This window comes from Pongo abelii, chromosome 11, assembly GCF_028885655.2.
Source record: "Pongo abelii isolate AG06213 chromosome 11, NHGRI_mPonAbe1-v2.0_pri, whole genome shotgun sequence".
NCBI lineage: Eukaryota > Metazoa > Chordata > Mammalia > Primates > Hominidae > Pongo > Pongo abelii.
This window is the reverse complement of record NC_071996.2, coordinates 109,542,582-109,566,006: the sequence shown is the minus strand read 5'-3', so window position 1 is coordinate 109,566,006 and position 23,425 is coordinate 109,542,582. Positions and strand designations below refer to the sequence as shown.

Genomic DNA, 23,425 nt, shown 5'->3' with positions numbered 1-23,425 from the left:
GCCTGTAGTCCCAGCTACGGTGAGGGGATTGCTTGAGCCAGGGAGGTCGAGGCTTCAGTGAGCAGTGATTGTGCCACTACACTCCAGCCTGGGTGACAGAGCCAGACCCTATGTCAAAAAAAAAAAAAAAAAAAAAATCCCACCTAGAGACAGCATAGAACTTCTGTGCACTTTTCTATGTAGCTTGTCCTATGCATCACTCCCATCTGGCTGCCTCTGAGTTCTAGCCTTTGTAATAAACTGCAAATATAGGGAGTTAACTATTTTCCTGAGTTCTCCAAGCTGATATAGTAAATTAACGAATGTGAGAAGCAGTCATAGGAACCCTGGATTCCTGTTGGCTATAAGAACAGGTTACAACCAGGCATCTGAAATGGGGGCAGTCTTGACTGAGCCCTTGACCTGTGGTTTCTGTACTATCGCCAGATAGAGTTAGAGTCAGAATTAAGTTGATTCATAGGACACTACCTGATGTCTATAGAGACCTGGAAAATTGTTTGCTGTAGGAAAAACTGAATCTTGTGGCAGAAATATTAAGAATATCGTGAAAGTATAGAAAAAAAGTTTGTGGCCAGACACGATGGCTCACACCTGTAATCCCAACACTTTTCAAGGCTGAGGCAGACAGATCACTTGAGGTCAGGTGTTCAAGACCGGCCTGGCCAACATGGCAAAACCCCGTCTCTACTACAAATACAAACATTAGCCAGGCCTGATGGCACACATCTATAATCTCAGCTACTTGGGAGGTTGACGCACGAGAATTGCTTGAACCAGGGAGGCAGAGTTTGCAGGGATCCCAGATTATACCACTACACTCCAACCTGAGCCACAGAGCAAGGCTCTGTCTCAAAAAAAAAAAAAAAAAAAAAAAAAAAAAGTTGTTTGTCCCATCATATACACAGTCTCTGGCATATAGTAATCTATTACTATAATTTCCTTTTCTAGCTCCGGTCCCCTCCAATTCCCTATCTTCCTTCTATTTCTAGTGTCCTTCTAGTTTCTATTTTCTTATTCTCAGCCCAACATAGATACCAAATATAATACACTGATCACAGGCACGAGAAAAATTTTTTAGCACAATCAGTTCTCATTTCTTTATTTGTGATCTGGGGAAGAAACCCATGAGTAGATCATTCTAGGTTTGCTGTATAAAGGACACAAGATAATGCATGTAAGTGCCTAGCATAGTGTCGGGCTCATAGGAAAAGCTATGCAATAGTAAAAGTGCGCAATATCATTGTAATAACCTTACATGATTAATCCTTTTATTAGAATGTATTATGAAATATTTCAAACAACTAACATGACTTTGTTGAAACTTAGCAATTTCTTTTTCTTTTTCTTTCTTTTTTTTTTTTTTTTTTTCTGAGACAGAGTTTCGCTCTTGTTGCCCAGGCCGGAGTGCGATAGCACTATCTCGGTTCACCGCAACTTCCACCTCCCAGGTTCAAGCAATTCTCCTGCCTCAGCCTCCTGAGTAGCTGGGGTTACAGGCATGCGCCACCATGCCCAGCTAATTTTGTATTTTTAGTAGAGACAGGGTTTCTCCATGTTGGGCAGGCTGGTCTCAAACTCCCAACCTCAGGTGATCCACCCGCCTCGCCCTCCCAAAGTGCTGCTATTACAGGCATGAGCCACTGTGCCTGGCGAAACGTAGCAATTTCTTGGGCTTCTAGTAATTTAGTGATCAATGGCTCCAATCAGAGAGTTCATTTGATGATATTATTTTAGGTTTATCTTGAGACTACTGTGAGCAACAAAATAATGGTTTCTTGCTGTTACAGTAAAGCTACACTGTGCTCATATTCCTTCCTTAACAAGTGGGATGTGCTGATCCTGTGATAATTTTCTATTAAAGGAGTTAATTTATTTTGAAGCAAATAATTTGTGGAGATGAGTTCATTTTCTGTGATGAATATCAGTACAACATAACCAGGTTACTTGCTATGATCTCACTGAGCTGCTATAATCCAACTGGCTAAAGAACTCATCAACTGTATACCTCAGCAAGAAAGAAACCCAACTTTTCCAAAGAAATTCTGTTGGGACACTCTCTTAAGTTTGATGAATACGTTATTTACTGATTGCTTGAGAAAAACATAAAAAGGAAGAGATGTGCACGCTGTAGGAAATTACTGAAGAGCAACCCAATCAATATGAGCAGATTCCACTTGCAATACCTAGAAGACAGCCTCTTTTAAAAAATCAAGCTTTATTTATTTAAGGTTGAAACAAATGAGTGTGAATATTCCTGTGAATGAACTCTCTGATTGGAGCCATTGATCACTAAATTACTAGAAGCCCAAGAAATTGCTAAATATTTGCATAAAAAGGTAAAATGGCTGAATACTTGCTACAATCATTTTTTTCCTCTCTCTGTTTTTAATACATTTCGGAGGAAATCTCAAAATGCCACTTTTATACAATGTTTGGGTTATTATAATCCCTCCTACAAGATAAGCTGTTTTCAGTGTGTGCTGAAATTCAGCCCTTCCCATCCAACCTCCAAAAATCCAAAAGGAAGACCACGGAGAAACACTGTATTTATATATGAAGTATCATTCCAGAGCAAGGAGCCCCTCCCAGACAAGAATGGAAGAACCATTTCATTTTACTATCTTCTAAAATTTTCCCAGCTTCTTTAGTGCATATAAAGAACCATAATTAAGTATACATGTATATGTGTGTTAATAATGATAAAATCATTCCAGAGGTAGATGATTTTACTTTGTATAACGTTAACGAAATGAAAGTCCCATTGGGGCAGAATGACAGATAGAAAGGCCATGTTTAATGTTATCAATATAGTTGGGTGATAGAATAAATAATTTATATCAACATGACATTTTCCATATGGTAACCAAAAATTTATTTGACTAAGCTTTTGTCTCCTGAACTTGCTGGCAGCTTTGGACTTAAAGAGAAAATCGGCCGGGTGTGGTGGCTCACGCCTGTAATCCCAGCACTTTGGGAGGCCAAGGCGGGGGGAGGGTGTGGATCACAAGGTCAGGAGTTCGAGACCAGCCTGGCCAAGATGGTGAAACCCCGTCTCTACTAAAAAATACAAAAATTAGCCGGGTGTGGTGGCAGGCACCTGTAATCCCAGCTACTTGGGAGGCTGAGGCAGGAGAATGGCTTGAACCTGGGAGGTGGAGGTTGTACTGAGCCGAGATTGCACCATTGCGCTCTAGCTTGGGCGACAGAGCAAGACTCTGTCTCAAAAAAAAAAAGGAGAGAAAATCGCCAGCTCTTCTAAAGGGTAAGTGGTATTTTTAGATGTTACTTCCCTAAATGAACTCTTCTCTGCCTCCACAAACCTATGCCCCAGCCTAAATCAGGGTCTCTGCTCTAAACTTCTCACTTAGAGCAACTATTATTATGAATGTGGAGGCTTATTTCATGAATGTTTGTCTCTGCCACCAGCCTGTGGTTTTGCTTACCTTCATACTCCCAGAGCCTAGCACAGTGCCTGGAAAACTGTAGGGCTCAATAGTATTTATTGAAGGAAAGACTATTCAGTAGGTTTTGATAAAGGCATTCATGTGCCTGGGCATCTTGGCAATAACTATTTTGTCTGAGAAGACAAACGTGAACCGGAGAAAAGAATTTAAGTTCTTAATTATCATCAAATCTGTTAAATCTATTAGTTCCTGTTTCAGTTCCTCTTTTTTTTTTTTTTTTTTTTTGAGATGGAGTCTCACTCTGTCACCCAGGCTGGAGTGCGGTGGCACAATCTCGGCTCACTGCAAGCTCTGCCTCCTGGGTTCATGCCATTCTCCTGTCTCAGTCTCCTGAGTAGCTGGGACTACAGGTGCCCGCCACCTGCCCACCACCATGCCTGGCTAATTGTTTTGTATTTTTAGTAGAGACAGGGTTTCACTGTGTTAGCCAGGATGGTCTCGATCTCCTGATCTCATGATTCACCTGCCTCGGCTTCCCAAAGTGATGGGATTACAGGCCTGAGCCGGATTACAGGCCTGAACCACAGCGCCCCGCCCTTTTTTTTTTTTTTTTTTTTAATCAAAAGCTTTAAAAGAATGTTGAGTACCTAGAAAAGCCAGCCCCACTCCTGAGAGGTATGTTCAATCTGTTCAGCCACTTCCTTAGACCAGCACTTTTGATTGATAACAGGTCTCATTTCCAGGAAAAGATGATGAGATTTTTCTCTAAACTACTATGAGGAGTTCACTATAGTTCACTATAAATCATTGTCACTGTCATGTGTTGCTTATCATTAAAACCAGTTGACCTAACTCCACTCAAAGGAAGCAAGTAGCAACCACATCTAATTATGTAAATACCGCTTAACACTTACAGTAATACTCAGCATTTCCTGAGTACTTGTTAAGTACAGTACAATGCTAAGCAACTTCACGTGCATTGTCACATTTAACTCTCACAAGAATCCTGGGAGATACTGTTATTATTTCCACAAGGCTAAGAGAGCTTTGGCACTTAGCAAAAGTGGTGAACACCAGACTAAACATCTGGGTTTGTCTGACCTCAGGGCTTTCCTTCTTAACCCCTGTACACACAGTTTCTCTGAGTAATGATCTGTTAAGGTGTTCATCTCCCTTACTAAACTCAGAAAGTCAAGGGCAAGACATATATTTTACTCATCCTTGTATCTCAGCAAGGAGCAGAGTGCTGGAAACATAACAGGTACTCAATGAATGTCTAGTGAATGAAGAAGGAAGTGCTTTCTCAATCATCAAAATGATGCTATGTTTAGTAGGGTTTTAATGTTACTATTCTGAACTATATTATGTATAGAAATAAAATATGAAATAAGACAAATTGTATGTAATAAGTCAAATATTACATATATAAATATATATAGCTCTTCTTGAGTTATTTTTTTATTTTTTTGAGACAGGGTCTCACTCTGTCGTCCAGGCTGAGTGTAGTGGCACGATCACAGCTCACTGTAGCCTCAACCTCCTGGGCTCAAGTGATCCTCCCACTTTAGCCTCCCAAGTAGCTAGGACTACAGGCACACACCACCACACCTGGATAGGTTCTGATTTTTTGGAGAGATGAGGTCTCGCTATATTGTCCAGGCTGGTCTCGAACTTCTGGATGTGAGCAATCCTCCTGCCTTGGCCTCACAAAGTGCTGGGCTTACAGGCATGCCATCGCACCTGGTATATATAACTATTTTTATTAAATTATTAATCCATGTTTTATGTCAAAGCATAAAACACTGCCAGTTTGTTAGGTCAAAAATGGTCAAGATCAAATACCAGCACTTTAACATGGCACAAGCTAATTTTTTTTTAAAGCTCTGTCAACTCTCAGTTATATAATTAAGTAAAATTCTCCAGTGCCAGATTTTTCCACTCAACTAGAGGTTTGTCATTATAAACTGTTAAAGAGAAAGTTTCATAAAAAATTAAGGATATCATATCTATAAGCACTTTCTTCCAGGTTGAATAATCTAACTTCCATCCAACTTTGTGTTTTATTATTTTTCATGCCATTAGGGACAATTTGGTACTAACGAAAATTCAAGCAGGCACATATACATTACATGTGGCTTGGATTCTCCATCTTTTTCAGCTGCCAGATTGCCTATCTCCTTTCAAACTCCTTCTCAATGAAGTCTTTTCTTTTTTAGATTAACTCCACCTTTATCCCATGCCCTAACCCACCCCAGTGTTCCTCAAGCACTTTCATAATGATGATAGTTCACATGTTTATAGTGATCACCTTTTGTTGAATACTGCTCTCTATTATATCCAATTATGTAAACCATTTGAAATGGAGGAACTATACCCAACTCATTCAGTTATTATACTAGGTGACTGACTGGTTGAGTTGGAAGATTAATTGTTTTTCTTTTTTTGTGTAAAGGGAAACATAAAATTAGCACTTCAGAGAGTGACCCTGGATGACATTTTAAGCACATGTGAGCTCTGCTTTGCTTCTGCACGATACCTAAGGGAGGACTATGACCTCTCCTTATTGAATTCCTTATACATTAAACTTTAAACAGATTACTTTCTTGGGCCAGGCACAGTGGCTCATACCTGTAATCCCAGTGCTTTGGGAGGCCAAAGCAGGATGATGGCTTTGGGCCGGGAGCTTAAGACCAGCCTGGGCAACATAGTGAAACCCTGTTTCTATAGAAACATAGCTGGGCATGGCGGCATGTGCCTGTAGTCCAAGCTACTCAGGAGGCTGGGGCAAGGGAATCGCTTGAGCCCAAGAATTCAAAGCTGCAGTGAGCCAAGGTCACACTACTGCACTCGAGCCTGGGTGGCAGAACAAGACCCTGTCTTCATTTCACCTTACTCGAAACTTTGTCATCTAGGCATTGTCAGTGATACCAACAAGGCCTCCTGTTTCTTGGTGTTCCAAGAATACATACTTAATCCACTGGTGGGCCTCCGTGGAATTTTAAAACTCCACTCAATGCAAAGTCCACTTGGGAACTTCCTGGTCCTAGTTGAGTTGAGCACAGTTGTATTATCTGGCCTGGTTGAATTCTGAAATCCTACATGTAGATCAGCAACACTGACATTACTGGTTTTAAGAATTAAAGCAAGAGCCTTCATTGCTGATCTGAGTTAGATGTGGATTTCAAAGAGGATAGTAATCGACAGTGTTGTTGAGAATAGCACAGCGAAAAATGTAAAGGTCTAAGCAAATATATTTTGCTTGTAACCTGACATTTTCCCAGTTCCCAGGGTGTACAAATGACGTAGTATTTAGAATTGTAACTCAGGATTGGGGGGTCCTCACTTGGTCCATTGCCCACTGTGTTTGCCCAATAAGTATATCACACTTTCTTATTTGTGAACTGAGATTAGAGGTGCCTTCAAGTGACAATATGTTGTGATTCAATAACATCCTTCTAAAAACATGATGCTGACTACTTCAGAATTAATATTAGAACACTTGGAAACATTTCATTCAATAGCTGTGACGGTATTACTTTTTTTTTTTCTGGAGACATAGTCTCGCTCTGTCACCCAGGCTGGAGTGCAATGGCTCGGCTCACTGCAACCTCTGCCTCCCGGGTTCAAGCAATTCTCCTGCCTCAGCCTCCTGAGTAGCTGGGATTACAGGCACCCGCCACCACGCCCAGCTAATTTTTGTATTTTTATTAGAGAGGGGTTTCACTATGTTGGTCAGGCTGCTCTCAAACTCCTAACCTCAGGTGATCCACCCACCTCAGCCTCCCAAAGTGCTGGGATTACAGGCATGAGCCACTGCACGCAGCCAGAATTACTTTTTTTTTTTTTTTTGAGACGGAGTTTTACCCTTATTGCCCAAGGCAGAGTACAATGGCGCGATCTCGGCTCACTGCAACCTCTGCCTCCGGGGTTCAAGCAATTCTCCTGCCTCAGCCTCTCAAGTAGCTGGGATTACAGGCACGTGCCACCACACCTGGCTAATTTTTTGTACTTTTAGTAGAAACGGGGTTTCACCATGTTAGCCAGGCTGTTCTCAAACTCCTAACCTCAGGTGATCCACCTGCCTTGGCCTCCCAAAGTGCTGGGATTACAGGCATAAGCCACAGCGCCCAGCCCGGAATTACTACTTTTAAAAATCAAAAGTAACCTTAAGTTGCTTTCATCACCCCTATTTTCATCCTGCATTACTGTGCCTTCTTTCAGGAAGAAACTAGCCTACAGTATAGTCAGCATATTTTGTTGTCCTACTGACTTGTGAGCTCATGTTCCCAACCATTTGCCAGGTTTACTTTGTAAGAAGGATGACGAGGAGAAGGTTATAAATAATTGGTTCTGTCCCTGGCTGAAAAGCCATCTGTTTCCCATTTGTGGTTTGGGGTAATTTACTATCTCCAGCGTTCTACCTTCTAGATTAGGTAGAAAGAGAAAGTCCATTCTCAGATACATTTTTTATAAAGTTAACACCATAACAACAGCTTAGATAAGCTCATTTTACATCCAGTTGTAGTTTAAGCTGCACAATACCCTGGTGTCACTGATTTTATTCAATTGTATTTGGGTAACAGGTATGGGAAGGCATTGCTAAATTTTATGCAGAATTTGTGCCTTTGAGAAATAGATATTTGCTATTGGTTTATGGTAAGTAATATAAAATATAAAAGTTCTTTTGTTCATGTAAGTTGTGAGCTTATGTGTGATTTTTAACTTTTTTTTTTTTTTTTTTTTTGAGATGCAGTTTCACTCTCGTGAAACTGGAGGCTGGAGTGCAATAGCACGATCTTGGCTCACCACAACTTCTGCCTCCTGGGTTCAAGCAATTCTCCTGCCTCAGCCTCCCGAGTAGCTGGGATTACAGGCATGTACCACCACGCCCGGCTAATTTTGTATTTTTAGTAGAGACAGGGTTTCTCCATGTTGGTCAGGCTGGTCTCGAACTCTCGACCTCAGGTGATCCACCCACCTCAGCCTCCCAAAGTGCTGGGATTACAGGTGTGAGCCACCGCGCCCAGCTGATTTTTAACATTTTTAGATTTTTAAATAATTTTAGAACACTCTAATCTGTGTTTAATTTCTTAAGGATATTGTGAAGTTACTTATATATTAAGCCTACACAATTGTTGGAACAAAATATTGTTTCTGCTAGAAAAACTTGTCAGTGTTCTAATGATGGGGTCCTGTTCTCCGATATTTGTCTACTGTTTTAAAAACACAGCAAAGGAAAAAAGAAGGAAGGTAGGCAGGCAGGCAGGCAGGGAGAAAGAGAAAAAAGAAAGAAAAAGACTACACAAAAAGAAGGATGATAGAAATATAATAAAATAAAACTCAGCCTTAGTAAGTCACAAAAGAGATGCTTAATGGAAAAAGAATAAAAAGCAGTACTTGCCAGATATTTTCTAAATATTATTCAGTAATGCATACAACAAACCATAAAATGAAAATTATTATTACTATTTTAACTGTGAGTTAATTGAAACTCAGAAAGCTAAGTAGCTAACTCCAGATCACAAAGAGAGAAAGACACTGGGTAGGAGTCCAGCTTCAGCTGTAAATGACTTCAAAGCTGCCCTACTCTGTGTACCTCAATTAAAGATGACTCAACTCAAGCTTGGGACTAGAGATGACTCCCAATGTGGAAGGCTGGATGCTTTACTTACATAGCAGAACCCTCCATTTGAGCTGCATCTGTCCATTTCTGCTCTGATTCATCCATGCCTGTGCACATCTGGAAGGCCTTGGAGCAGTTCTGGCCAGAAATCTGTTTGCATGAGTCAATGAGGAGCCTCCTGAGAGAAAATTGATCCTAAGGGAGAAAACAGTAGGGATGTTAACACTTGTCCAATTACAAAGTCCTCAGAGTGAAGGAAGGAGCAGAGGAAACTGGTTTAAAACTGTAAGGGGCAAGGCTACATATCAATGCTGGAAGATGCTGGTACACATGCAGCCCAGCTTTCCTATCGTCTCTCTAACAGGGATGTGGGAGGGCAGCAGTCCCCCAACCCCCAAGACGGATCATAGACCAGAGCGTTGCTCTGACTCTAGGAAAGGGCCTGTTTATGGGTGACAGGAAGGTTCAGATCCTAGTGGAGGAACCGGCAGTAGTGCCTGGAATAGAGCCCATATCCCAGGCATGGAGGAAGAAGAGGAAGTAGTTGCTGGAGGAGGGTTAGAAGTGCTGGACAGAGGCCGGATACAGTGGCTCACGCCTGTAATCCCAGCACTTCGAGAGGCTGGGGCAGGTGGATCACTTGAGGCCAGGAGTTCAAGACCAGCCTGGCCAACATGGTGAAACCCCGTCTCTACTAAAAATACAAAAATTAGCCAGGCATGATGGCGGGCGCCTGTAATCCCAGCTACTCGGGAGGCTGAGGCAGGAGAATCGCTTGAACCCGGGAGGTGGAGGTTACAGTAAGCTGAGATGGCACCACTGCACTCCAGCCTGGGTGACAGAGTGAGACTCTGTCTCAAAAAAAAAAAAAAAAAAAAACAGTGCTGGGCAGAAATTGTGGCTCTCAGAGAATATAGCCCAGAGTAGGAAAGGGAGCAAATGGCTAAAGCCATCTTTTAATTAGCCAGTTTGGTGTTAAGGAAATGTAAGCCACCCTTAGTGAGTCCATGAAATGGATCTAGTCTTCTGCTCCACTGGGAGCAGGGGCCAGTAACATCCACATGAAATGCATACATTATCTCATTTAATGCTTACTGCAACCTAATAAAGTCTCAGTGTTGCTACCTCCAATTTATAGTTATTTTTAAAAGAAATGAGGTTCAAAAAGGATTAACAACTTTCTAGACTCACAAAAAAATAAGTAGTTGTGTTAATAAGAGGTTGTTATGTCAGCAACATGGCAGTATAAAAAACCCTGAATTATCCTTCCCCCCTCCCCTCCACATACTGATTCAGCAAAAATTCATTGACAAAATCCCTTTGCAAAAGATCAGAAACTATGTGAGAGGCTCCTGCACCCCCAGAAAATGCTACATCAGACTCACTGAAGCTAGTAAGGAGACTAGGGACATTCTCTCACTGGAGACCCTGCCCCTAACCCCATGCTGTATGACCATGAGAAGATCCCCTCACTCCCAAGCTTCCACCAGAGGAGGGGAGAGGTTAGTCTTTGTGTCCAGCACCCCAACTCTTGTGAGAGGACTTCCCAAAAAACTAGCTTTTATCTTGCCAGTCCTGGAAGTCTCATGATCAGTTACAGTTTGGATACCGAGGGGAGAATGGAGGTGGAGTCTCTGGCTGATAGGCACCATTGGCCCTTCCCCTTGCATGGCACAGAGCTTGTGGATAAAAAAAACGTCCAGTTCTCAGCTTCTCCCAGGGGAGAGAGAGTTGGCCCAGCACCCCCGCTTATCAAAAAGAAAAAGATAAAAAGTGTTGACAAGGATGTGGAACTCCTGCACACTGTTGGTAGGAATGCAAAATGATGCAGCCACTATAGAAAACAGTTTGGAGTTTCCTCAAAAAATTAAAAATAGAACTACCATGTGATCCAGCGATCCCACTTGTGGGTACATATCCAAAAGAATTGAAATCAGGATCCCAAAGAGATATCTGTACCCCTGTGTTCATTGCACCGTTATTCATAATAGCCAAGATGGCTATGGAAACAACCTAAATATCCATTGAAGGATGAGTGAATAAAGAAAATGTGGGGTCAGGCACGGTGGTTCACGCCTGTAATCCCAGCACTTTGGGAGGCTGGGGTGGGTGGATCACCTGAGGACAGGAGTTTGAGGCCAGCCTGGCCAACATGGTGAAACCCTGTCTCTACTAAAAATACAAAAATTAGCCGGGCGTGGTGGCATGCAACTGTAGTCCCAGCTACTAGGGAGGCTGAGGCAGGAGAATCACTGGAACCTGGGAGGCAGAGGTTGCAGTGAGCCGAGGTCGTGCTACTGCACTCCAGCCTGGGTGACAGAGCGAGACTCCATCTCAAAAAAAAAAAAAAAAGAATGTTTTTGACATTTTTAAATGGTTGTTTAAAAAAAAAAAAACAAATAGCAACAAAAACCAGAAGACTATGTCACCAAGACTGTATATCAGATCAGTGGCCTGTTAGGAACCAGGCTGCACAGCAGGAGGCAAGTGGCAGGCGAGAGAGCATTACCACCCGAGCTCCGTCTCCTGCCAGATCTATTAGATTCTCATAGGAGCGCAAACTGTGTTGTGAACTGCACATACAAGGGATCTAGATTGTGCACTCCTTATGAGAATCTAATGCCTGATGATCTGAGGTGGAACCGTTTCACCCTGAAACCATCTGCCCCATACCCTCATCCATGGAAAAATTGTCTTTCACGAAACCAGTCCCTGGTGCCAAAAAAGTTGGGGACCACTGCTATATGTGGTCCACAAAGCCTAAAATCTTTACTATCTGGGCCTTTGAAGAAAGTTTCCTGACCCCTATTAGATCTTTATGAACTGACATGGAAAGATTTCTAAGCAAAGTTATGGACTAGTATTAGCATATTTATGTTTTTAAAAATTCTTAGATATGTGTACATACCTCTATGTACATATACACGCACAGACAAAAGATTGAATCAATAGCCAGTAAACTGCTGTCAGTGACTCCCGCTAGGAAGCGATGTGGGAACTAAGTGGGTCGGGATGTTTACTTTTTACTCTGCAGATTTGTTCTGTTCTTGTCTTCTACAAAGAAAATATATTTATGTATTACTTTTTTGTTTTGTTTGTTATTGTTGTTTTTGTTTTGAGACAGGGTCTCATTCTGTCACCCAGGCTGGAGTGCAATGGCACGATCACAGCTCACTGCAGCGCTGACCTCCTGGGCTCAAGCAATTCTTCCACCTCAACCTCCCGAGCAGTTGGGACTACAGACGTGCACCACCATGCCTGGCTAATTTTCATATTTTGTTTCTTTGTTTGTTTGTTTTTGTTTGAGATGGAGTTTCACTCTGTCACCCAGGCTGGAGTGCAGTGGCAAGATCTTGGCTCACTGCAACCTCTGCCTCCCAGGTTCAAGCAATTCTCCTGTCTCAGCCTCCCGAGTAGCTGGGACTACAGGTGCATGCCACCACTCCTGGCTAATTTTTGTATTTTTAGTAGAAATAGGGTTTCACCATATTGGTCAAGCTGGTCTTGAACTCCTGACCTCAAGTGATCCACCCACCTCAGCCTCCCAAAGTGCTGGGATTACAGGCATAAGCCACCACACCTGGCCTTAATTTTTGTATTTTTTATAGAGACAGCATCTTGCTATGGTGCCCAGGCTGGTCTCGAACCCCTGGGCTCAAGCAATCCTCCCACCTCTGCCATCCAAAGTGCTGGGATTACAAGCATGAGCTACCACACCTGGCCTATGTATTACTTCTATAATTAAAAAATAGTAAAAAGGTGCCTAGGAGGTGATGGCCACCCCGCCAGCAGTGTCTGGGCTCTCCTGGCAGGTGTGATGCTTCAGTACGTCTGTGGTCAGACCATTGCCAAGCTTGTGAGGCCTCCTGTTTAGGTACACAGTATGGAAGGTCGCTATGCCACGGCTCTTTATTCTGCTGTATTGAAACAGCATAAGCTGGAGCAAGCAGAAAAGGAGCTGTTGAGAATAGCACAAATCCTAAAGGAACCCAAAGTGGCTGCTTCTATTTTGAATCCCTGTATGAAGTGTTCCATTAAAGTGAAAAGCCTAAATGACATCACAGCCAAAGAGACGTTCTCTCTCCGACCCTGATCAATTTGCTTGCTCAATATGGTCGCTTAAGCAATACCCAAGGAGTCGTTTCTTCTTTTTCTACCATGATGAGTGTCCACCCTGGAGAGGTATCTTGCACAGGGACCACTGCATCTCCTTTAGAGGAAGCCACACTCTCTGAATTAAAAACAGTCCTGAAGAGCTTCCTAAGTCAGGGCCAAGTATTGAAATTGGAGGGTAAGACTGATCTGTCAATCATGGGTGGAATGATTGTGCGCATTTGAGAGAAATATGTTGACATGTCTGTCGAGACCAAGATTCAGAAGCTGAGCAGGGCTATGCAGGAGGTTGTCTAAAAGTATTGGTTTTCTACCATCACTGAAAATTCTTAAACTTGGAGCAACAATAAAAAGCTTCCAGAGCAGAAAAAATAATAATAAAAATACTCCTTGGACAAAATAATTAATAATAATCTTTAGCCCTTCAAATTTCTACTTTTCAGCCAGGCATGGTGGCTCACGCCTGTTTTCCCAGCACTCTAGGAGGCTTGAGGCGGATGGATCACTTAAGGTCAGGAGTTCAAGACCAGCCTTGTCAACATGGTGAAATTCTGTCTCTACTAATAATACTTGGATAAAAATTACTAGAATACACACGGCAGATTAACATTCAATATCTACCTAATCTCTTTCCAGTGTGCTCTCTTATATTGAAGAAGATGAAAGATTAAAGAAAAAAAATTCTACATATTTCAGACTCCCTTGCAGCTAGGGCTCTGGGTGTGATTTAGGTTTCTTAAATCAGATCATGAGGTAAGAGCCCTCCTTTTTTGTTGTTTCTACATTTACACTTTAAAAATGGTCACAAAGAGGCTGGGCATGGTGGCTCACCCCTATAATTCCCGCCCTTTGGGAGGCTGAGGCGGATGGATCTCTTAAACCCAGAAGTTCAAGAGCAACCTGGGCAACACAGCAAAACCCTGTCTCTACAAAAAATTAAAGAGTTAGCCAGGCATGGTTGTGCACACTTGTAGTCCCAGATACTTGGAAGGCTGAAGTTGGAGCCTGGAGTTCAAGGCTGCAGTGAGTTGTGATTGTGCCATTGAACTCCAGCCTGAATAAAAGAGCAAGACTCTGTCTCAAAATAATAATTTTTTAAAAATGGTCACAGAGGTGTGTGGTTTCTCTAGGGTATGATTAGCAGCATTCAGGCACTAGCTCCTCTGTCAAGGAGCAGGCTACAGCAGGTACAGCTCCATTCTAAAGCTGGTCATTGTGGAGACAGGTTTCTACTCATGACGGCTTCCTGATTGGATCAGTGATGGTATGACTTCACGGCCAACAACTGTTACAGCAGCTTCCCCATTCAGCAAATGCCTTCCTGACAAGAGAATATGCAGCAGCTTCCTTGGTGTTCTGATTCTGTAGTGTGGCTTTGAGAATCATTTCTGAATACTCAGCCTAGAATCTGTTTCTTTAGCCCTTCAAATTTCTACTTTTCGGCTGGGTATGGTGGCTCATGCCTGCAATCCCAGCACTCTGAGAAGCTTGAGGCAGATGGATCACTTGAGGTCAGGAGTTCAAGACCAGCCTTGTCAACATGGTGAAATCCTGTCTGTACTAAAAATACAAAAATTAGCCGGGCATGGTGGTGGGCACCTGTAACCCCAGATATTCAGGAGGCAGAGGCAGGAGAACAGCTTGAACCCAGGAGGTGGAGGTTGCACTGAGCCGATTATGCCACTGTACTCCAGCCTGGGCAACAGAGCGAGACTCTAACTCAAAAAAAAAACAAATCAACTTTTCTATAGCTTGAGTAGATTCTGTTCTCTAAAAGTGAACCCCAATCAACACAGCAACCTAAGTCCTGTAACAGAGAGTTATGAGAGTAAAGAAGGAATTCTAAGGAGGTCATATACATTCTTTCTAATCCTCACAGCAACATAGGAGGTAGGACTCTCATTTTAGAGGAGAGAAAATAAAACACAGGAGATAAAGTTCCTGAATCAGTGTCATATAATTATTAACTAGCAGAACAAGGACTTGAACCTATATCCATCTGAGTATAAAACTCATTTCCATACACACAAAAGCATGTATGTCAACTTGGCAATACGATCCTCAGGCTCATTATGGAGGTGGTGGTGGTGGTGGTTGTTTCTGTTACCATTAAAGTACAAATGCACTCATGTACAGCAACAGGACAGAGGTTAAATGTTGGTAGATTTATGTGACCCAGGTTATTTCTCTTTTAAGTATACTCATGGCTTTTAATCTTTGGGGATGGGGAGGGTGGTCACAAACCCAACCACTGAGAATCTGATGAAACTACAAATCTTTTCTCCAGAAAAAGTTCACACTCAATTTTAAGGAGTTTATGTACCCAAGTAAATAATACATCCAATAAATGTTATTGAGCTTCACCGAGTCCTAAGGTTGTAATAATTTGTATCATCTTTTTTAATTTTTGAGACAGAATCTCACTGTTGCCCAGGCTGGAGTGCAGTGTCGTGATCACGGCTCACTGCAGCCTCAGCCTCCTGGCTCAAGCAATCCTCCCACATCAGCCTCCCAAGTAGCTAGACCAGAGGTGCATGCGTTACAACACTGGGCTAATTTTTTTTATTTTTTGTAGAGACGGGGTTTTGCTATGTTGCCCAGGCTGGTCTTGAACTCCTGGGCTCAAGTGATCCACCTACCTCAGCCTCCCAAAGTGCTGGGATCACAGGCGTGAGCCACCACACTCGGCCGTTTGCATGATCTTAAAGCAGCTATGAATTTCATTCTTCCAAAGAACTGGTTCACACAATCTTCCTAATGAACTTTTCTTAACAGATTCATCTGTTCAAATCATTCCCAATTCTAGGCTTTCTTCAAGGTGTTTCTAACACTTTGAAGCCCTTACCACTGTGTCATTCTCACAGGGTTCCACCCAAGTTCAAATGTGACAGAACATCTAGCCTCACACAGTATCTGCCATCATCTGTTTGTTTTATGGGAAAACATCCCTTTGTGCCTGGTTTGTCCATGAACATATTACTGTGCGTTCACTCAGTTAAATTAAACAACTTAAGCCAGGCACAGTGGCTCATGCCTGTAATCCCAGCACTTTGGGAGGCCGAGGCGGGTGGATCACCTGAAGTCAAGTGGATCAGCTGAAGTCAGGAGTTCAAGACCATCCTGGCCAACATGGTGAAACCCCGTCTCTACTAAAAATACAAAAATTAGCTGGGCATGGTTGTGGGCCCCTGTAATCCCAGCTACTCAGAGGCTGAGGCAGGAGAGTCACTTGAACCCGGGAGGAGGAGGTTGCAGTGAGCCAAGATCATGCCGTTGCACTCTAGCCTGAGCAACAAAGCAAAACTCCATCTCAAAAAAAAAAAAAAAAAAAATTAAGCAACTTGATGTAATGCATATTTCCAGGCCACACGAGCCTGGAGGTTAAAAATAATCAAAATAGACATCACCTAAAAGGATAACCTTGATTTCATTCTCATTTATGCTGTAGGAAATCCAGCCATCCATCAAATTCCTCCCAAATGGTGCCACTTAGCTCTATTGGGTGTCTCCAATGTACCCTTGAAGCCACCTTCCATGTACCTCACTCAGCACTTACATCTGGTGCCAGAGCCTCTAAAGCGACCATAATATTGCAAGACCTGATATTCTCCCTGCTTTTACTCTGTAAATCCCTGTGTCCACCACCCACTCCAACTGCATCCAAGGAGAAACATATCCTGCCACTGGATGGAAGTAAAACTGCATAAAAGCAACCTTACTGCAGTCATTTCTGCCTTGCAAAAGGCCACAGTCCATGCACAATTCATATCAAGGGGCAGAGAAATTTCTTCACTGCTTCCATCTACTGCAAACAGACACCGGTGGAGGCAAGAGGAAAAGGAAGACTGAAATGTCAAAGACACAGCTCCTCTATGTTGCTAAACTGTGTGATACAGAGAGTAGATGGCATGTTGTTTTCAAAGCAATATTCATGAAACTTCAGCTATAAGACCAAAGACCTGAAAAACTAACAGAGGGCAGAGAATTTAAACTAGTAGCAACTGAAATACAGAGAGTAGGTGTATTGGTTTAGGTTTTACAAAAAGCAGCTGCTAAGGAAGGGCTTAGGTGTAGGCAGGTTGCCGGGAGGTGTTGCTAGGAAACAGAAGTGAGGGGGTGGGTAAAGTGACAGACAGGAAAAAGAGAGAAGCCATGAAGGATTTTTGTTTTTCTGTGTTTTTTTTTTAACTAAATTTTATTTTGTTAATTGACAAATAATAATTGTATATATTTATGGGGTACGTAGTGATGTTGCAATACATCTGTAGAGTGATTAGATCAGGACAATTAGCATATACATCATCTCAAACATTTATCATTTCTTTGTGTTGGGAACATTCAATATCTTCCTTCTCACTATTGAAATGACACAATATATTATTGTTAATTATAGCCACCCTACAGTGGCATATGTTAATAAGAACACTGCTGGTGCTGGGACTCTCCGCAGAGCTCTGTAGAACATGCTACACAATCTCCCCACTGAGACTGGGAAGCTGGGGTATTTATCTACCTACATATGCTCCCCATCAGCTGTGGGTTGGTATTGGAGCATAAACCCCCCTGTCCCAGGCCCAGTATCTGAGAATGCCCTTAAGCAGTGACGCACTTAGGTCCCTGAGGTGAGGAATAGTCAGTGTGCCTGATAACCAGCCACCAAAATTGACAGGTGACCTCAGAGAGGGCAGATTGCTTTGTGGTGAGATAGACTCTCCAGGGGAGGTTGAGTAGTGCAGTGATGTGATACCATTTCTGGACTCTAAATATTCAATAAAATCTGCCACATGTATAAACACCTTTCATAAGGGGGTCTTTGAAAGAAAGCAGGAAAGGCTGGGTGCAGTGGCTTCTGCCTATAATCCCAGCACTTTGGGAGGCCGAGGCGGGTGGATCACCTGAGGTTAGGAGTTTGAGACCAGCCTGACCAGGGCCGGGCGCGGTGGCTCACGCCTGTAATCCCATCACTTTGGGAGGCCAAGGTGGGCGGATCACAAGGTCAGGAGATCGAGACCATCCTGGCTAACACAGTGAAACCCCGTCTCTACTAAAAATACAAAAAATTAGCCGGGCGTCGTGGCACATGCCTGTAGTCCCAGCTGTTCGGGAGGCTGAGGCAGGAGAATGGCGTGAACCCGGGAGGCGGAGTTTGCAGTGAGCCGAGATCGCGCCACTGCACTCCGGCCTGGGCTACAGAGCAAGACAAAAAAGACCAGCCTGACCAATATGGTGAAACCCCGTCTCTACTAAAAATACAAAAATTAGCCGGGCATGGTGGTGCACGCCTGTAATCCCAGCTACTCGGGAGGCTGAGACAGAAGAATTGCTTGAACCCGGGAGGCAGAGGTTGCAGTGAGCCAAGATTGTGCCACTGCACTCCAGCGACTGCACTTCAGCTGGTTGACACAGTGAGACTCCGTCAGAAAGAGAAAGAAAGAAAGAAGGAAAGAGAGAGAGAGAGAGGAAGGAAGGGAGGGAGGGAGGGAAGGAAGAAGGGGAGAGAAATAATCCTGGGAAAGTGCCTGAATTCCAAATGTGGGTAACTGAAGAAGAGAAAAGCCAAGCCAGCTGAGGGGTGGGGTGAAAAGGCCAGTGGGATCAGGAGCCAGAGGTGACCCTGGGGATAGCCACGGGAAACTGAAAGATCAGGGTGCTCTCAGATGAAACTTCACAGTAAGGTGTCCTGGTCCCCTTTGTGTCTTACTGAGGTTACCAGCAGAGCAACTCTTTCCATTCTCATTTGATGTTTATTGCCGCTCCTTCACCTTCCTCCAGGACGCAAGAGTGCAGCCCAGCAAGCTGACACTGAGGGCCATGGGAGTGGCAGGCATTCATCACAGCACCCTCACAACCCTGCCCTCTCTTGTTCCCAGTACTTGGCTTCTTGCTATCTTTAAACCAACCTGTGAACTTCAATTATTTTTTCCCTTTATGTGGTTCCTTTCCATGAGGCTCTTAATTCAAAAACCCAACCCCCTGGGACACATCAGCCTTCCAGATCATGCCCAAGCAAGTCTGAGTCCTAAGATGAACTGGGCTTAGGTTATCCAGCAGGGATCCCTGCTGTGAACCTGCTACAAGTGTAGAAGGGATCAGCCCCAGGGCAGTTGGCTAATTACTGCCTCATAGAAATATATCACTATGTCAGCAGTTCTGAGAGCACTCTTAGAGACAGACCCTGTGGTGAGCCAGAAAGAGCTGTTTTTCTGTCCACTGGAAAATATTTCTAAGACAAAGCCTGATCCACCAAAGCATTAGCTAGGATTTTAGGCCATGGGCAGATTAATCACATTCCTGCCCAGTGGGGCTCCACTGAGGGAAACCAGGGAGAGCTGCTAAGTGGGTAACTGCAGTGCCTGAATAAATGCACCAGGATTCAAGCAGGCAACAAATCCCAGATCCTGCCTGAAGATGGGGAAGGAGTTCCAAAATCCCACCATGCTTGGTCCTCAGAGTTTCCAGACCTAGACTGGGTCAAAGTTTCCAACCATTTTACTTTCCTTACCAGTGTTCTTTGAATACTTACCAAGTCCTCTACAGACTTCCTAAAGTTTGAAGTATCTCAAGCTGCCTCACCCCCCAGCCCCAGCCCCAGCCCCAGCTCTTCTTGCTCTGATTTTAGGGCCCATAGACTGGGTCACCCTCTGCTAGTGCAACCCATTTTGGCAGGGAAGGAAGGGCCGGGTGGCATGTTGCTGCCAAAGGGGGATCTATTTTTAACTTCCATTCTTGTGAAAAGATAAGAAAAAAACCTTCTCTGAAAACACAGAAACCTTCTCTGTGGTCTTAGCAGAGAAAACAGATGTAGGTACCATTACTATGAGACCCAAATGGAGAACACACACTTGGTGGCATTAAACTCTCCCTTGGCCACGTTGGTAAGGTGTTATTGCAAGTGTATGTCTGACTGAACGCTACTCCAGAATCCACTAGACATCTTCTGTATTTTATTATGTTAAAATGTATCCCTAAATCAAATGGGCTGTTATGCTGCAATAACAAACACTTCCACAATGTGAGTTGCTTAAAACAATAAAGGTTTATTCTCACTCTCCCTACACATCCATCATACCTTGGCTGGAAACTCTGCTCCAAGTTTACTCACTCTGGGACTCAGGGGAAAAGGAGAAGACATTCTCGAGAATATTGCCTGTCTCTCTGGCACAGGAAAACAGAGAACATGGTGTTGTAGACCGAATTCTGCAAGTTCAAAAAAAAGGTAGGCATTATCCCCATTCCCTCTCTGTAGAATCTCTTCATATTAAAAAAAAGTCAGCAAGCAAACCTTTCTCAAACCCCTCTAGTTACTATTACTATTATTATTTTTATTAGTATCTTTCCAGGCTTTTTTTTTCCCCCTGAGACAAAGTTTCACTCTTGTTGCCCAGGCTGGAATGCAATGGCACGATCTTGGCTCACCACAACCTCCACCTCCTGGGTTCAAGAAATTCTCCTGCCTCAGCCTCCCGAGTAGCTGGGATTACAGGCATGCACCACCACACCTGGCTAAGTTTTTGTATTTTTAGTAGAGATGGGGTTTCTCCATGTTGATCAGGCTGGTCTTGAACTCCTGACCTCAGGTGATCCACCCACCTCAGTCTTCCAAAGTGCTGGGATTACAAGCGTGAGCCGCCGCACCCAGCCCTTTCCAGCCTTTTGAAAGTAATTTCTCAGCCAGGCGTGATGACTCACACCTGTAATCCCAACACTTTGGGAGGCCGAGGCGGGCAGATCACCTGAGGTCAGGAGTTTGAGACCAGCCTGGCCAACATGGTGAAACCCCGTCTCTACTAAAAATGCAAAAAATTAGCCAGGTGTGGTGGCGCATGCCTGCAATCCCAGCTACTCAGGAGGCTAAGACAGGAGAATTGCTTAAACCTGGGAGGTGGAAGTTACATTACAGTGAGCTGAGATCGTGCCACTGCACTGCAGCCTGGGCGATAGAGTGAGACCCCTGTCTCAAAAGAAAAAATAAGTAATTTCTCACTGACTGCACTTGTCCACCCCCTTTCCTCTAACTACTCCCCAAATCATTTGGTCTGGCTTGCTCCTTGACTACCCATCTGTCTGTGGATGCTCTTGTAAAGTCACCAATGACTCACCTACTGCTTAAAACAAGGAATACTTTTCCCATTCTACCGGTCCTCTCTGAAACATTTCTGCCTGATGGCCATACCTTTCTTTAAATCCTTTTGTTTAGTATTTTAGGACACCGGCATATGTTACAGATGCAGATATCATATGACTAATAAGCATTTCAGTATGTATTGCTAACTAACAAACTTTTTTAAACATAATCATCTTTCCCTTATCACACCTGACAAAATTAACAAGGGATCCTTTACTTACTTCATCTAATACCCAGTGTGTGTTAAAATTTCCTTGATTGCCTCAAAGGCAGCCAGCCTTCAAACAAGGTCTACACATTTTATCTGGTTATAAAGTCCCTTAAATCTCTTTTATTTTATGAGTCCCTCATCTCTCCAACAATAAATTTGTTGGAGAATCATCTATCCTTTAGAATGTTACACATTTTAGATGTGGCTGGTTGCTTTCTCATAATGTCATTTAACTTTTCCTCCATCCCCGGCATTTCCGGCAAAATGGTAGTTAGATTTAGAGATTTGATTCTATTTGGTTCAATTTACTTTAGGCAAGAATACTTCATAGGTGATGCTGTGCACTTTCTATTGTATCACATCAAGACACACGGAATGTCTGGCTGGCACACATTTAGTGATGTTAACATCGATCAGTTGGGTTCAGGTAGTAGCCTAATTCTTCATTTGTAAAGTTCCTCCATCAACCTTTAATCTACTTATTTTAGCATCCACTGAAGATCATTACCTAGATCCATTATATCTTTAGGAGTTGCAAAATGGTGATTTTCTAATCCTTTCATTTTTTTCCACCTACAGTTGTAAGCTGGATTTTTTATGTAAAGAAAAACTTTCCTTTATTAATAGTTTGGCTATCTTGGGCATAGTGTATACAGGAAACACAAGAAAATGCTTAATTCTTTCCTTATTTTCAGGGTAATAACAGTAAATGAGTTATAATGTCCTAATGACCTCCAAATGGTGACCAATTAGTTTTTCCTTCAGTGTCATTATGAACTCATAGATTTTTAATATATTTGATGAGCTGCAGTCATTATTTATCTTGATTTCTGCCCAAAATGTCTCTTCTGAGACCAGAGAAAGGCCCTTTAAGATGGCTGTTTTATGGCCAGGCGCAGTAGCTCACGCCTGTAATCCCAGCACTTTGAGGGGCCGAGGCAGGAGGATCACCTGAGGTCAGGAGTTCAAGACCAGCCTGGCCAACATGGTGAAACCCTGTCTCTACCAAAAATACAAAAATTAGCCAGGCGTGGTGGTGCATGCCTGTAGTTCCAGCTACTCAGGAGGCTGAAGCAGGAGAATCACTTGGACGCGGGAGGCGGAGGTTGCAGTGAGCCAAGAGCATGCCACCATACTCCAGCCGGGGTGACAGAGTGAGACTCCATCTCAAAAAAATAGATGGCTCTTTTATCATTTTGACCTAATTTATAACTTCTTTGTTTTCCAGCTCATATAGGTACTAACCTTATATAGGTAGTGTACATTTCCTATCATTTTTCCAAAGACCTCTGGCAGCTTTGTAAAGAAAATGGATATTTAGAGACTAATCTAGGTACAACTGGAGCTCGTCACTTGCTTTTTATTACTTCTAGGTGTTTTGGAGAACAGAGCTAAAATTACATTTTTAAGAGAAAATATAATTTTGAGTTCATTCTTATACTTCCAATTCAAATTTAAAATTACAATGTTTTAACTTAACCTCCTTGATTTTTTAAATCTTTTTTTATATTTTTTCTTTCTTTTTTTAAATTGTTTTAAATTATTTTATTCATATTTATTTATACATTTCTTTTGGGTTTTGTTACCCATGAATATAAACTTCCTTGAGTTTTGTACATTATTTCTCTGCTCTTGTACTGATTACTGAATATCTTCATTCTAAATTATGTTTATGTAAGTTTTAATTTCACTTTACTTTTCAATATATCTAGAATATTTTCAAATAATGCCAATATTTCTACTATCAATAAATACTGATTGCTGTTTCAAGTTTCTTTGCAGTCCTTTTGTTCTTAAATTATATCTCATAAGGATGTACAGGAAAAATACTGTATTTTAAAGTCACTTGAAATGACTTTTTTCTCTGTATGAATATGCTACCAACTTGACATACAGTTAGGTTCATTAGTTTCAGGTTGTTTTTCATTTTTAAAGACTGCTGTCTTCAT

The 23,425-nt window shown here is 42.7% G+C and overlaps 1 long non-coding RNA gene and 1 pseudogene across 1 annotated transcript in view; one reads left to right on the top strand and one right to left on the bottom strand.

The window, feature by feature from the left end:
* The window catches only part of LOC134759615 (uncharacterized), a 67,196-nt gene that overhangs the window by 16,179 nt on the left and 27,592 nt on the right, over positions 1–23,425 (bottom strand). The window contains exon 2 of the long non-coding RNA XR_010136081.1: positions 9,077–9,222. This is a non-coding gene — a long non-coding RNA (uncharacterized LOC134759615). The remainder of the gene's footprint in view (positions 1–9,076; positions 9,223–23,425) is intronic.
* LOC100462538 (ATP synthase subunit O, mitochondrial-like) lies at positions 12,801–13,437 on the top strand (annotated as a pseudogene).